The sequence below is a fragment of the Sapajus apella genome, unplaced genomic scaffold, assembly GCF_009761245.1.
Source record: "Sapajus apella isolate SASKATOON/1434 unplaced genomic scaffold, GSC_monkey_1.0 scaffold111, whole genome shotgun sequence".
NCBI lineage: Eukaryota > Metazoa > Chordata > Mammalia > Primates > Cebidae > Sapajus > Sapajus apella.
The window spans coordinates 5412234-5429298 of record NW_022437051.1 but is presented as its reverse complement, the minus strand read 5'-3'; the positions used below and the strand labels follow the sequence as shown (position 1 = coordinate 5429298).

At 37.8% G+C, this 17065-nt stretch overlaps 1 protein-coding gene and 1 long non-coding RNA gene across 3 annotated transcripts in view; one reads left to right on the top strand and one right to left on the bottom strand.

Annotated features, from left to right (window-relative positions):
- LOC116537526 overlaps positions 1-16957 on the bottom strand; it is a 58847-nt gene extending 41890 nt beyond the window's left edge. The window contains exon 1 of the long non-coding RNA XR_004263163.1: positions 16873-16957. This is a non-coding gene — a long non-coding RNA (uncharacterized LOC116537526). The remainder of the gene's footprint in view (positions 1-16872) is intronic.
- Positions 14408-17065, top strand: part of ZEB1 (zinc finger E-box binding homeobox 1) — a 202861-nt gene continuing 200203 nt past the window's right edge. The window contains exon 1 of one of the 2 annotated variants that reach the window (XM_032259718.1): positions 14408-17029. The gene's annotated coding sequence lies outside the window, so the exon portion shown is untranslated. The remainder of the gene's footprint in view (positions 17030-17065) is intronic. The other variant, XM_032259709.1, reaches the window with a different exon arrangement.

Genomic DNA, 17065 nt, shown 5'->3' with positions numbered 1-17065 from the left:
TAGCATTCATGAAAAGCTATGTATTTCTATTATGAGAATTCTACAACTTACTTTCTGCTATGACAACTGCTTTGAAACAAGTAACAATTATTGAGTAGTTAAAAATCAAACACTCATTTACTGGACACCCCCCGCCCTGGCTACACGGACATCTCCCTTGATATACCTGGTGTGCACCTTTCTGAAATCATGTTGTAGAGGCACTCAAGTTTTCATGTTTTGTAACTTAAAAGAGGAAATCGCAATCCCTCTGTAACTCCAATCACTCTTACCCTGCTCTATTTTTTCATAGCATTTAATCCTCTTCAAACACATTATATAATGTACCTATTATTGCATTTGTTGCATGTTATGTGTCTCATTTACTAGAATACAAATTCTGCTAGACATAGATTTTTGTCTGATTCCTTAATGTCTCTTAGGAACTTAAAACAGTGCCTGGGTATGTAGAAGCAGATCAATAAATATTTGTCAGATAAATGAATAAAGAAATTATTCTTAAGTATCTCTCTTTAAAAAGATTAGGCACTTTCCCTTGGATCCGAACTAGGGTTAGAAGGTTAAATGGCACATTTTGACATATTTGGCTTAGTATTTGGTCTTTCAATATTTTATCCTATGTAGGTACACAGCTCTATCCAGTTTTCTAAAAACATTCTAGCATTATTTTCTGTAATGACCTACCACATTGACCTTCTTCTCGGCTGAAAGAACAGTAATTACTATACCTGAAACCAATAGTTAGCTCTACTCAGAATCCCTTAAATAATCATTCTATTTCACTATGATTTATTTTTTCTAAGACTGTTGTTAATGACTTGGATAACTTTTTTAAAATGGACAAAATTGTATATAATTATGATGTAGAGCATCTTTTAATAAATATATACATCATGGATAGACTAGGTCAAGCTAATTAACATATGTATCACCTCATATACTTTTGTGTTGACATAAAACCTAAAGTCTACTCTCTTAGAAATTTTCAAATATACACTATATGGTTATTAACTATATGCACCATGATGTACAACAGATTTCTTGAATTTATTCCTCTTAACTGAAATTTTGTATCCTCTGACCAACATTTCCCCAACTCCTCCACTTGCTAACCACTGGTGACCACCATTCTACTCTCTGCATCTATGAGTTCTTTTTAGATTCCATATGTGAATGAAATCATACATTATTTCTCTTTCTGTGCCTGACTTACTTCACTTAATATAATGCCCTTCAATTGATGGAAACTCAGGTTGGTTCAGTATCTTGACTATTGTGAATAATGCCAATGTGAACATGGTAATGCAAATCTCTCTTTAACATACTGATTTCATTTTCTTCAGATGTATATGGCAATGGTGGGACTGCTAGATCATATGGAAGTTTTATTTTTGAGAAACCTCCATATTGTTTCTTATAGTGGTTGTACTAATTTACATTCCCACCAACAGTGTACCCTCTTCTCCACATCCTTGCCAGTACTTGTTCTATTTCATTTTTGATAATCACCATTCCAACAAGTGGGAAGTAATATCTCATTGCGGTTTTGTGATTGGTGATGTTAAGCATTTTTTTCATATATCTATTGGCCATTTGTACATCATTTTTAGAGAAACGTCTATTCATTCAGGACCTTTATTAATTTTTTATTTGGGTTGTTTTCTCCCTATTGAGTGCCTTATATATTTTGAATGTTAACCCCTTAACAGATGAATGGTTTGCAAATATATCTCCCATTCCATTGGTTGTCTCTTTACTCTGTGGATTGTTTCCTTTGCTTACAGAGCTTTTTCTTTTGATGTAATCCCATTTGTCTATTATGTTTGCTTTTGTTGCCTGTTTTTGTCATCATATCCAAAAACAATCACTGCCCAGATTGATGGCATAGAGCTGTTTCCCAAAGTTTTCTTTGAGTAGTTTCATGGTTTCAGATCTTATGTTTAAGTCTTTAACCCATTTTGAGTTGATTTTTTTCATATGATGTGAGATAAAGGTCTAATTTTGTTCTGCAAGTGGGTATCCAGTTTTCCCAGCACTGGAATAACTTTTAAAGGGTATTCTCTTTCTGTTGACATTTCTTTCTGGAGAAATTGTATTACTTGTATTTATATTTACATTCTTTCCAGTTTATTTTTCTTCTTTGGATAGTGTTCCTAGTCCCTTATCTTTTTGTCATAATAATTTTCTTAAATATCTAGTTAATATAAATGGTTTTATTTCCCTCTTTAAGATTCTCGATTGCTACATCATGTGTACATGTGTTTCTGTGCACAACTAAAACTATCTTTATTCTTATAGAAACCAGTTTTGGGGGTCTGAGACACATGATGTGTCCTAAATTTTCTTTCAATGTGGTGGTAGGGAATTCTTTTCTTTTTTCTCCCTCTCTCATTCTCTTCCTCCTTCCCTTCCTCCCTTCTTCCCTCCCACCCTTCTTTCCTTCCCTTTGCCTAAATTACCTTTTTGGTAGGCTTCCGAGATTTCTTCCTACTCTGCAGTCATTTTTGACTAGAGATAATCTTGTGATACATCTTTTTGAGAAAGGTTACCCTGCTGTTTAAATTTCTTTCTACAACAACTACAATACCTTGTTTTTAAAAAGTTTTCTTTCCTATTTCCCCTATTTCTACCATTTCTTGATTCCTCTATTTAACTAATTTAGAAGGTACATATTGAAGATATAATACCTAGAGAATTCTGAAAATTAATTATATATGTGGTTGGCAATTTATTTCGGCCGAAAAGGAACTACTGTAGTTATTACCTCTTGATTCCATATACATTAACATAAATTTTTTATGTTCCAAAAGAATTTTTTAATATATTTGTGGGTTATGCTACCAGCTATGGAATATTAGCTTTTCTCCCAGCTTAGTTGTCTCCATGAAAAGTATACTCTCAAGAAGATATACTCTTGATCTTTTCCGTCTCCGTAACTCCAGAGATGTACTGTACTGTCCTAATATACATGGGCAATCTAGATCCATTTTTATTCCAGAGCTACTAAACTCTAATTCAGAATTTAAGTTGTTTTTTGATAGTGGACATCTATCACCTTCTGACTGTTATTTCCCTTTTTTATTTTGCCTAGTCACGGTAAAGATGCTTTTGCTCCAAAAATCAATCTTTTCTTCCTTAGCTCACAGGACTCAGATATACGCTATACAAATACCACATGCAGTGGTTCTAAAATGTAATGGCTAATTTTCAGCAGCTTGTTTAACGAGTTACCACTTTTTCAGCCTTTGGCACTTCTTTTTGGGTTAGGTTCAGGTTATTAAGTGCTCTGAGACAAACTGTGATCTTCTTCTATACCAATTTCCAATGAGAACCCTTGTCCTATACCAGCCTTAGATGGTATATCCATGGTATATCTATTTTTAAAATGTTTTTCAGATGTGCTCATCACTATAACAGAAGTTATTCCTTTGGTGTCTATCATAAAAGTGTTTCTAGCGTAAGGCATGGAACAATTGATGATAACACAAATATGGTAGAAATTTGAGGTGGATGGTCAGAGACCAGGGGAATCAAAAAAGAATAAAAGACAGACAGGAGGGGTAAAGGGAGGGGAATTAAAGGATCTTCCTGACAAGTGAAATGTCAGAGCAGGAGAAGACGTTTTGTGTTCACAGAACTGCCCAACTGGAGAAGATGAAGTACAGAAAGAATTATGTCATTTGAAATTTTATATGAGAACATTTATATAAATACTGAACATATAACAAAATATCCACTATTTCTGCTCATATTTTTTCTGAATATTTATACTTTATGCTTTAGAATATTTTCCTGGCAGAGCTCTAAATATGAGTTTATGTTTATTGAGTACAATAGAATTTAACCATGGGATTTATAGTTATGAAGAATAAAGCGCAGATGGGGGGCACAGGGAAAAAAGAACCTTCCTTTCTTCTAGAATCTAAATACAGAAGATGTATAATTCACCATCTTATTGTGGAATGAGGCTTTCATTCTTTTTCTGGAACATGGCAGCAATCATTCTCCAGTTAGATCTAAATGATTGAATTGCGAGGTGAACTGTCTTGGTGTCTAACTCATTTTCCCTCACCTCCAGCATCCTCTTTTCCCAAGATCAAGCAATTTTCTTGTGTAATGAACTGTATCTGCTATCAAGTGGCCTGGAAATTAAGAGATCTGATGTGTCTTCCAAGTCCTTGTTTCCTATTTGGTATCACGATGTCTTTCACTGCTACATCACTGATCTATGTTTTCTAAGACTATACAAAGGAGGAATGCAGAAATGAATGGAAAGGCAGAATAATATTACATGTGGGGGAAAGGCTTCAATTGATTTTGGATTATTCAGGGAATAGTTTTCTAGCTAATGGGTTGCCAAATTCTTTGCATCAGAAGCTTTTGTCTGGTTGATAGCCTTTTGGTCAGTTCTGTAATGACTAGCAGTGGAAGGGGAACAGATACAAGGACATGTTTTAAAGCCAGTACCAACCTCCAAAAGTGGATCTGAGTGGTTATGCCCATGACATACCCAAAGTCTGGAGAAAGTGAGTTCAAGGGAGGACAAAAAAATGTAAGCAAACTAGATAATAAGGAAAAAAACAGCTGTACGTATGACTTCCACAGACACAGGAAAAAAAACCCAGAACTATAATCAATTTGATCAGTTCAAGAGACTAATTATATTTTTTTGATATAGTCAACTTATAAATCTTTATTTTAGCAGACAATATCTATATACTTTGTTCTACTAGTCATTTCTGTTATTTATAAAGTTTAGGCTAAACATTTGGTGTTTTATATATTCATATGTTACTTTTTGGCATTTACTAAAAATGTCACCAGTTGGCTAATAAAAATGTATGCCAGAATATCTTCCACATTTTTATGACATTATTTTTAAGAAATTAACATAGATATTTATTGGTGTTTACCAAGTAAAAGCATGATATCAAATGGACAGATTTAGGAAATAAGCTACTAAAGAGAAAAGTTACTTATTAATGTCAGTAATTCAATATACAGAAAATAATAAAATTCCAGAACTATTTACAACATTAAAATAGCATAAACTGTTAGTTGTTAGTAATAGCAAAACATGCTGAATAACATTGGTTCCCCATGTGTATGCTTTACATACTATTCTAATTAGGAATGGCTTTACCTGTAGCTAAAATATGCCTTCTGAAGGTAAAACAACATACTTATCTAAGCCTATATAGCAATAATATAAAACAGTATCAAATCTAGGAATAAAGTAATTTGGATCGTTGTAGGCATTTTTTATGATGTGCAGAAACACCTTATAAGGAAACCTAGAAAGAAACATGATTAAATTGACATTTGGCAATTAATAGAACACCTTCGCCAAAGTCTAGGCAGTTAATTTCAGAGACAAAACTGGTTGTAAAACCAAAGCCATTCCTTTCCAAAAGCCTTCATAAATAAAAAGTAACAATTTTTTTGAAACTATTGGTGAATTTAACATAAAAGACCTTAAGTAGGTCTCAAGATGCTGAGCTAGCTGGATCACTGGCTTAATCAGTATGGAATTTATTACATATTTACATATGCTTGTGATTAGTCCATTTAAGTGTTTTCATATATATTATATATATTTCATATATATGTATATTATATATATTTCATATATAATAGTCCTAAATATATATTTCCTATATAATATTCAATGTTCAATATTTTAGAATATATATATTCATATGTTCAATATGAAGAATTCATATGTTCCAGTGTGAATAAGCTACCAGCTTTGAAAAATTTTGAAACATGATGAGACAAACTCATATGCTTCTAGTGGCAACATACATCAGTACAATCATTTTTAAGAGTAAGCTGATAAAACGTTTAAAACACACAACCATGTTCACTCCCACTGATTCAGCAAATTTCAGTTTTGAGAATACTTTCTCAGGAAATGTAAAAAAAACCCAACCAAACCAAAACTATATCATAACAATGTTTATTTTCGAAACAAAAAATGAAGTAATTTAAATGTACAACAATGTATAACTGGCTTAGGAAATGACAATACATGAATTTGAGAAACATAGCAGTCAAGTGAAAAAGGACGAATATAAAGGCTATGTATTCATATCAGGAAAATATATGTGATATGTAAGTGAAAACAGCATAATACTAAATTACATGTAGTTCTCCTAAGTGTATGAAAAAAACTAGTTTTATGTAACTATATAAACTGTACATGGGAAAAAAGATTCAATAATGCAGGCTTTATTGAGTAACTCAGTTGGGGGTAGGAAGAGGGATAACTGTTTTGACTCCAGGTGTTGTTTAATGTTATTATGGTGGGCATGTATTTGTCTCCTCAGACCTCAGAATTCTGAGTCCATATCACCTTCATGCACAGCAACAGGCCCTCAGAAAACGAAACAGAAGCACAGACAGATGCAGACGCAAGAAATGGAGAGGTGCTGCTTGCCTATCTAAAGGTGTTCCAACCTGGCCTACATGTCTACTCTTAGGGTTTTGTTCAAAAACAAAAACTCTTATATCCTTACTATAAATTCCTATCATTTTGCTTGGACCAGTTTGAGTTGGTGGAAACGAAGAAATAAAACGAAGACAGTTTTAACATTTCTATTACATTCTTTAACTTGTTTTATGTCTTTTTTCTTTTTTCTTTTTGGAGTGCAGTGGCACAATCTCAGCTCACTGTAACCTCGACCTCCTGTGTTCAAGGGATCCTCCTGCTTCAGCCTGCCAAGTAGCTGGGACAACAGGTATGCACCACCATACTGGCTAATATTATTTTTTGTTGAGACAAGGTCTCACTATGTTGCCGAGGCTGGTCTCAAACTCCTGGACTCAAGCAATCCTGGCTTGGCTTCCCAAAGTGCTGGGATTACAGGCATAGGAAACCATGCCCAGCAACTTGTATTTTTAAAAAGAACTGTGTGGCTGGGCATGGTGGCTCATGCCTATAATCTCAGCACTTTGGGAGGCTGAGGTAAGCAGATCATGAGGTCGGGAGTTCGAGGCCAGCCTGGCCAATATGGCAACACCCCATCTCTACTAAAAATACAAAAATTAGCCGGACATGGTACTGTGCGCCTATAGTGCCAGCTACTTGGGAAGCTGAGGCAGAAGAATCGCTTGAACCCAGGAGGTAGAGGTTGCAGTGAGCCAAGATGGATTGTGCCACTGCACTCCAGCTTGGGTGACAGAGCAAGACTCTGTCTAAAAAAAAAAAGAACGAAAACAAAAACAGAATTGTGTAAGATGGTAAGTATCCTATGCTATCTAACTGCATTACAAATACGGTTAATTTATCCTAAGGTAAAAAGTTTACTTATCTTTTATTGACGCACAATAGACGTGCATAATTTTGAGGAACATGTGATAATTTAATACATTCATATAATTTGTAAAGTTCAAACCAGTGTAGTTGGGATATCCATCACCTTAAGTATCTCTTTTCTTTATGCTAGAACCATTCAAATTGGAAGTTTACTTGTTATATAGATAATTCCTTAAATAATAGAGCTAGTGTAAGCTAACAGTATTTCTACACAACATAATATTTCAGCTAATGTTACACAAACAGCATGTTAATTTCTATTCTTCTTGCTCTTTAGGTTAGAATCAGTCCAACTATGCCTGAAGTGACGTTTTCAGGGATAAAATGATCTCATCTTTAAGTGTTGCACAGAAGGTCACTGTGCAGGAATCTAGTGGATTATGCCCTTACTATCTGACTTTAATCTTTCCTGAGAGTCTGCTTTTGCTGTTTTTGTTACGTTTCTTATACTGTTTACCACGTGCCAGATCCTACATAAAATACTTCACATACACTTTCCCATTTGCCCTTCATAAAAATTCTGTGTTGGAGTGTTTTACCAACTGCAGAAACGTTCCCTCTTTTCTACACTTATTGAGTGTACTTCCCATCAGACAATGCTTTCCATATCAGAAATGCAAAGATGAAAAGTTTGGACTAGGAGACAGATGTTAAAAAAAATAGTAAAAGTGACGAATGCCACAGTAGTGATATGTACAAAGTGCCCTGAAGTATGCGAGGGAATTTACTAGCTAAGTGGACGTGGTTGTCTAATCCACAAGAATTCTGACACACCTGGAGAAGTGCTGAGATAATCTGAAATCCAGGGAAAGAAAACTCATCTACCTTCTCTGAAATATGTCAGGTAAGATGCAGAATCTGAATGACAGGACATTAGTATTTGTTTGTTAGACTGTAGTAAATAGTGGAAAAATAGTAAGTATTAAAATATACCTTGGGGACTCCTTTTTATATTAATTCATATATCACATAATTTTGAGGGCCTGCCATGTACTAAGGCAGTATTAGGACCTGGAAAGACCACTATAAAAATATATCACCTGGAACAACTATTAATATTGTAAACATGGGAAATACTAATTTTGCTTTATATTGCTGAACTTTAGCAACAGTATAGCACTACTTGTTACAATAATCTGGGATGCATGTGGGGGCCCATTCCTGTAATCTCAGCACTTTGGGAGGCCCAAGTGTGAGGATCACTTTAGCCCAGAAGTTCTAGACCAGACTGGGCAACATGGCGAAAACCTGTCTCTACAAAAAACACAAAAAATCAGCCAGGCGTGGTGGCACATGCCTGTAGTCCCAGGTACTTGGGAGGATGAGGTGGGAAGATAGCTCAAGCCTGGGAGGTCAAGGATGCAGTGAGTCATGATCGCACCACTGCACTCCGGCCTGGGCAGCAGAGTAGAATCCTGTCTTAAAAAAAAAAAAAAGGGAGAGCGAGAGAGATCTGCAAATACTACGGTTTATGTGTGCTTAATTTGCAAAGTCACATATTTGTGTTGCTTTTCCTTGCAGAATTATTCCTTTACATGCTTAGTCAAAATAAACATAGGAACAGAAAAATACAAATACCACCTGTTCTCACTTACAAATGACAGCTAAGCATGGAGTACACGTGGACATAAACATGGGAACAACAGGCTCTGCAGGCTACCAGAGGGAGGGAGGGGCGTGGGTTAAAAAACTACCTATTGGGTACTATGCTCACTACCTGGGTGCAATATATCCATATAACAAACCTCCACATGTATCCCTTGTATCTAAAATAACAGTTGAAATTTTAAAAAATATTACCTTGATGCTGTCCTGCCCATTTTTTTCTTTTCCTCACAGAATACTAATTCACATCTTCCATACAGTAGACACTCTTAACTTCAAAGCCCTTCATGGCCTACAGGTGCTTTCAATGTAACATTCCACATCCTTAGCACCTTTGTATGGCTTGGCTCCTGCTTACCAACCTCTGAGGCCTCATTTGGAACTATGAGCCCGTTTTACTCAATGCATTAATGCTATTGGATTTGTACCACAAAGTACCATACTTTCATTTTGAGATTTCTGTATATTCTGTGACTTCTACCTTTAATACTCTTTTCTCCTATTCTTCTGACAACACTATCACTTCTGTAAGAAAGATTTCCTTGACTCTGGGTTTGTCTAGATCTTTCTCTTAGGTACACCATATTTCCTTGACATTTGTGTATCAGCCTTTTTTATGTATGTTTCTCCCATGAAACCTGTAAGGTTCTTGAGGTCGGGGACCATATTAGGCATTTACAGCTCCATACCACATAGAATATGCTCAAGAATATTAGCTGACCTATAATCCCAACACTTTGAGAGGCCAAGGCAGGTGGATCACCTGAGGTCGGGCGTTCGAGACCAGCCAGGCCAATATGGTGAAACCCGTCTCTACCAAAAATACAAAAACTTAGCCGAGCATGGTGGTGCATGCCTGCAATCCCAGCTACTCAGGAGGCTGAGGCAGCAGAATCGCTTGAACCCATAAGACAGAGGATGCAGTGAGCTGAGATCCTGCCACTGCACTCCAGCCAGGGCGACAGAGGGAAATTCTGTCTCAAAAAAAAAAAAAGAATATTAGTTGAATAAATGAACCAATGAACAATTAAAATGTCTACATAGCACAATGCTAAATGCTATATACAGACTAACGACCAATCAGTATAATGCTATAAATCTGCAAATTAAAGATGAACAAATAAAACATATTTATCAATTATGAAATGTAAAATTTGCATACTGTGATAGGCGAAATAGTGGTTCCCAACAATGTCCATGTCCTAATCCCCAAACCTGTGAATAAGTTAGGTTATATGGCAAAGGGGAATTAGCATTGTAGATGGAATTAAGCTTGTGAATCAGCTGACATTTAAATGAAGTGATATTTTGAATTATCTGCGTGGCCCTAGTTTAGTCACTAAGGCCCTGCTACCTGGAAGAGGGAGACAGAATAGAGAAATGAATGAGCTGACGAGATGCAAAGGACTCTGTTGGATGTTGCTGACTTTGAGGACCGAGGCAGAGGCTCAAAACCAAGGAATGTGAGCAGCATCTAGAAGCTGAAGCAGGCCAGGAAATGGTCTCCCCTAGGCCCTTCTAAAGAAACTCAATTCTGCCAAAACTTTAAGTCTTGTGAATCCTGCTTTGGATTTCTCACTTCCAAAACTGTAAGATAATGAATTTACTTTTCTTTTATTAAAACAAATTTTTTTTTGGAGACAGGATCTCTGTTGCCCAGGCTGGAACGCAGTGGTGCAAACATGGCTCACCGCAGCCTCCACCTTCTGGGCTCAAGCCATTCTCACACCTCAGCTTCCCAGGTAGCTGGAATTACAGGTATGCACCACCGTGCCCCGCTAATTTTTGCATCTTTTGTAGAGATGAGGTTTCGCCATATTGCCCAGGCTGGTCTTGAACTATTGAGCTCAAGTGATCCGCCAGCCTCGGTCTCCCAAAGTGCTGGGACTAAAGGTGTGACCCACTTAGCCTGGCCGATTTATGTTGTTTTAATTGACTAAGTTTGTGGTAATTTTCAGCAGCAGCAATAGGAAACAAATATACATCCCCACGTGAAACAGGATTAACTATGGCTGCCTACAACAGAAAACCTAAGAGAATGGCAGCTGAAGCGAGATGTATGTTTCTTTCTTTCTCTCTAAGAGAAAGAGAAATATGGAGGAGGAAGTCCAGGGCTGGTAATGGTATCCTACAGTGTAAAGGAATCAGGATCCTTAAGTCATTTTGTTCTGTATAACTTAAGGAGCTCTGCCCAACTTAAGAAAATCAAGCAGGATTTTAATCCATAGGAAGAAGGGAAAGGATCGTGAAGCATCTCTTTCTGAAGATCTTCATCAATGTTATGCACACCACTTACATCTCTTTGACTAGAACTATGTAGCATAGTAAGACCTACGTACATACAAGAAGAGAAGAAACAGAAGCATTACTTCTTCTTTATTTTTTCCTAAAGGCAGGTCTCACTCTGTTGCCCTGGCTGAAGTGCCGTTGTGTGATCCGAGTTAACTTGAGCTTTGAACTCCCGGGCACAAGTGATTCTCCTGCCTCAGCTTCTTTAGTAGCTGGGACTGTCGGTGTGCATTATGATGCCTGGCTAATTTTTTAAATTTTTTTTGTAGAGAGTAGACCTTGCTATTGTTGCCTAGGCTGGGCTCAAACACCTGGCCTCAAGCAATCCTCTTGCCTTGGCTTTCCCAAAGCACTGGGATTATAGGCATGAACAACCACACCCAGCTAAGAGTCATTATTTCAAGTGGTCATGTGATAAGAATGGACAGTTCTATCATTTAAAAACAAGAAGGACCATATTAAGGACAATTAGCTCTATCTTATTATTGTGGTATCGTGATTTTTCTACCATTGTTTTAAGTATGTAAAAGTTGTCTCACCTAGATTGTAGATCAATTAAGGTAGGGGCCATTATTCTACAAACAGGTTATTGAATAATTACTATGTGATAGTATTTGCCAGGTTTTGCAAGTACATACATTAGGACATGAGTATACACTTGTTCAACAAATAACATAAGGCATTTTACATCACATTCAAACATTAGTATTTTAAGGAATGGAAATAACAGAATTATTGGTTGATAAGAAATAAAGTTAAAATGCTTTACTTCTATATGCATATTACTCAGGGTCCTGGCAAATAGCAGATGGCATATTCAAAGGATACACTGAGGACAGTTTAATGAAGAGACTATTTACAGAGGTGTGGACGGGTTTTAAGAGAAGGAACGATGAAGCATTCAACCATTACAACCCTGGGTCTGAAGACACAAAGAGAAGAAGCAGTTTCTGAAACTTGGCAAGACCTGTGGCCATGGGATGAGCGCATCAGACAGGAGCCAGGGACCTCAGGTAGAGGAATGAAGCTAGAGCCACAGCCAGGCAGCAGGGAATGGAATAAATATCCTGACCTCCCTCTCCTTCCTCTGATCATTTGCCAAAACCTCCAAATTAGCTGAAACCAAATAGAAACCAGAGAACCAGAGAGCAAAGAAGCCTGGGTGATGTGACTTCAACCGAAGTCAGCCTCGCAGAGCATGGAAAGGCAGAGATGTACTTTGAAGGACAAAGTATAAGAGGGATAATATGAAAAAGCAAAGCATTTCACAGAGTGGGAACGATTCAAAAAATTTTAAACAAAAAGAGAAAGGGAAATGATCCAAACAGAGCTAGGCAAAGAAAGATAGAGGAAGAGAATGATTACAAAGTAAAACAGTGAGGAGGGGCAAAATGTCTGATCTATTTATGTAAGTAGGATAAAGACAGCAAGCAAAGAAATAGAGGCATAAGGTCTGAAGAGAATGAGAAGGGTCTGACCAGGGATCTTAAAGTTGTGGATATAATTCCACACAGGGTATTTATCACCAACTTTCTCATTTAAGTTTAATACAATGGTAGAACATCTAAAACCTGTTACTGACTGCAAACATTTTAAAGGCATGTACACCAAGGACTGAACAGAGGCGACAACTGTAACTGAGGATCTGCAATTTACAGAACGCCAGCACTGTAGGACAAAGATACAGCCACACTCTGTAACAGAATCAATCAGCTGCTAAAAGATGACAGAGAAAAGAAATACACGGAGACAAAAGAGAAAAAACAATGGTAGAAACCAGGTATCAGACCCCTGATATCACGGTAAACACTTAAAATTCACTTAAATCAAAAATATGTGTGTTGCTTTTTCTCAAGTTACCCACATATAGTTCTAAGTGTAGAAAAAAATAAAATGTTATTCATATTCATAAGTAATATTAGTAATAGAAACTACAATGTAACTTCTATGGAGGCAGCCTTTGAAAGAAATCCTTTTTAATCATTGTGACTCCATGGAAAATACTAGTTTTACTTTTTGGATGTTCACTGACATCCTGCAAACACCTTTCTCCATATATTTCTATCTGTCTCTGTATTAGACATGTTCCTGAAAAATTGCCCCCTAAATAAGAAACTTCATGTGTTAACACTTCATTTACTTATATTAAAAATAGTAGCCTCATTCCCCAGAGGAGGAGCCATTTTGTGGTAAACTATGTGACAAAACCACATGGAAGTATGGAGAAAACATTTGTCCCTGTGATACTTCTCGGGAGGCTATATTCAAAGGGCTGGCATGGGTCCTGTGGCCAACTGTTGGTTCTGCATCACCCTGCAGTCATGTTTCCTTCCTGACTCAGTGATTGCAGAATTTGGTGAGACTGCAACCGTGAAATGACCATTGCCCTCCTTTGTCCCACAGTGAACCACAAATCCAGAATTACTGCAGGTCATGAGCCACAGTCAGAGCCAAGGACTGAGTAGCAGCTTTATGAGACCTCTAGATTCTGTACTTTGAGGGATAACATGTATCACATTTCTTTTTACTTCAAAACTCTAAGGTTAAAATTAGATATTGAATTCAAGAGTGGTATTTACACGCTATCCCTCCATGATTAACCAACTTTAGATTTTGATGAAGACTAGAGAATCATACATTGCACTTCTCAATGTGTTTTGGAAGAGACCTATGTGGGAATGATATGCTTCATGTGGAACACCATGAAATCTCTACATTTTAAACTTAAGATAATTTTATGTCAAATTTTATCCTAATTTATACATGAATCATATGTGAAAATCAAATAGCAGGTGCAAAGGGTTTATGAAAAATTTATAGAAAAAACTGAGTATTGAAAATATTCTACCCATTTACATTTTTCCCCAATTTTGGAAAAGTTAGTACAGCAATTCATTTTTAGAATCTCTTCCCTTCAGCATATATAATCCCAGTGCTCAGTAGAAGCATAGTGTTAACATTTCATTGACATATTAAAAATAAACATATATATTGAATGTATGGTGTATGACAGCACTACAATTACTAAAACCAAGAATGTGGGATACATGTTAAACTCATATATTAGTATCCCCTACCCTGTTTGAGTTGAATAAACCCAAATTTTAATAAACTTTTATAAACTGATTCTAAAGATTTTCCCCCATTCTTTAGTTATATTTAAGAGATAAGCAACCGTCACACATGCATTATGTTCAAAGCAGAAATGTATTCTGAGATTTACTATTGTCTGTCTTCTTTCCAGTCTAGATATCAATATTTTCAAGAAAATTACAGTAAATAAAGTATGATAATTAAACATTTAATTCATAACATACTTATCAGAAGCTTTTACAAAATGGAAATTTTATGTTAGAAGATTTGGGCTACCAATAATATTCACTGTGCACATTTAAAAAAATCAGGTGAACAGAGTTAATTGTTCAGGGAAAATGATTATGGAGAAACTAAAATCAAGAGAAATTTTAGTCTGGATATAAATGACAGTAATCACTTTCACATCCATGACTTTAGCTGTTCCTAAGGATTAACGGGAGGGATGAAGGCAGATTATGGATTTTACTGCCAAGAACAGATTCAGAAAAGGGCAACAACATTAATTTATTTAGGGAATGTTTATTAAGCATCTACTATTGGCCATGTACTCCACTAGGTGTTGAGGACATAGAAACATGGAAAAAAAGTTGCCTGAAAAGGTACTTGTCCAGTCTGGCCCTAACTAAAAAACCAGAAACCATTAAAGGAAGAAAGAAAATGACTTCTCAATTTGTCTCTTTGCTTCCACTCTTTATGATTATGAGGTAAGGATGAACACTGAATGAAGCTTGGGAAGGAGGTATAGGCCAGAAAGAGAACACAATAAAATGCTATTTGCAGTACTTCCTAAGTTTAAGAGTAGGCATATGTGTGCTGGAGTTGGAAAGTATTTTTTTTTTCCTTTCTGGTCAGAAGTTAGGGTGGCTGAAAAAACGTTGGTGGGGTGGGGGCAATTCCATAGTCTATCACCTGATTCGGTAGGTGATGGAAGAACACCGTACAACTCTTAAAAGGGGAGGAAGAATTCACACTTAACCAAGAAAAGCAAGGACACTGTGTTGACACGCACAAATTTCAGTTAACATGGTTATTGAGGAAAGCAAATACCGCCTGTACTTGAAATTATCATTAAGAATAATGATTCTAGTTTTGGCACTGAGGATAAGTGCAGATATATAGACATAATGTATAGCAAAGAATATTTACAGTTACATTTCATGGACCAATAAATAATGCATTTACTTCTCAAAATGTCCAAGAAAATGTGGGAGAGAAAATGTTCATCTATATTCAAGATTAAACTTTCTAACTTTAAATCACCAGACTTCAGCTGTAAATTTATTTCAGTTGAAAGGTTTGAAGACATTATTAATGAATATCCTAAAATTCCGGAAGGTGGTTAAAAGATAATTTTAACCTAATAAAAAAATCCTGCCACATAGGTAGCAAAAATTATAAGCATAAATTTATTCAGCGCCTACTATGTGTCAGACAGTGAGCTAGGTGATTTACCAGTTATTTCCAATACTCTGGCCACTTTTCCGTTTTCTCAATTTCTCTATTAATAAACTCCTACATTGTTAATTTATAACTATATTACTTGAAATACAGATCAGCTCATTTATCCCATAAAGGTGGTCCCAAAGGCGTTTCCTTGTTCGAAGGAGGTGGGAAGCTGGAAGAGAAACATAAATCTACATTCTACTGAATACTGAAGACGACTTTCTTGATATTTGTGGTATTATCTGTATGGTCTTTCAGAAATCCCCAAACTTATACCAAGGACTTAAGATAAAATCAGCAATCTATCAGGTTCAGAGACCACATCTGTCCGCTGTTGTTTCTTGCCTGAAACATCATCCTGAAGGGTGACGACCCCTCATTTAGGAAGCAAATCATGGCCTGTGAATACCTTGGCTCTGAGTCCTGCCACCCAGTAACCCAGGGGTATACACGAGGAGGCGGGAGGGGAGGGAGGGGAGCGAGGGCCGGGTGGGGGAGGCCGAGCTGACAGCAGGTGAGAGCCGGGTGCGGATGGGGAAGTGAGACAGGCACCGTGTGGGTATTACTCATTCCGCTCTGCTAACCAGGCTGCTGGCAAGCGGAACTTCTCGCCTCTCTTTCAGTCCAGCTGAACTTCAATCTCATTGAAGTCAATTCCCATCCCCGTTCGCTCGCAGGGAAACCGTGCGTCCCTAAGGGAAGGAAGTCCAGGCTGCCGTGGGTCAGGTAGCCTGTCTCCGGGTGCCGCGCGGGTCCTCGCCGTCCCCAAACCTGCCCTTCCCCTCATCAAGGGAAGTCCCCGGGGAGTCCAGACCATGTTCCCTTTCCCTGGCCCCGGGGTGAGCGGAGCAGACACGCGAGGCGTGGGACTGATGGCAGCCCTGCCTCCAGGAAGCAGGCAGGCGGAGACCTCGGGGCGCTCAAAGGGGCAGCTCCAAGGGCACAGGGTCCACGGGAAAAGCAGCCAGATCCCTCCCTGCCCCGGGCAGCGGGTGTGGTCAGCGTGGAGGCAGGACGCCGCCGAGCCTCCAACTTTACCTTTCCAACTGCGACAGCTCGTGGCCGTTCAGACCGCGTCCCCACGGTTTCCCAACACCCGCCTCTCCCTCGCCCCACCACACCTGAGGAAAACTTTTCCCTCGCCCCTCAATTCAAACTCAGCAGTGCCCACGGTTGCCGCAAACCGCCCGGTCCTTAGCAACAAGGTTCCGGCCGTAGAGCGAGCGCCTCTAGGTGTAAGGAAGGTGATGTCGTAAAGCCGCGAGTGTCGTAAACCAGGTGCGGTGGGGAGGGGGGAGGGGTGGAGGCGGAGGG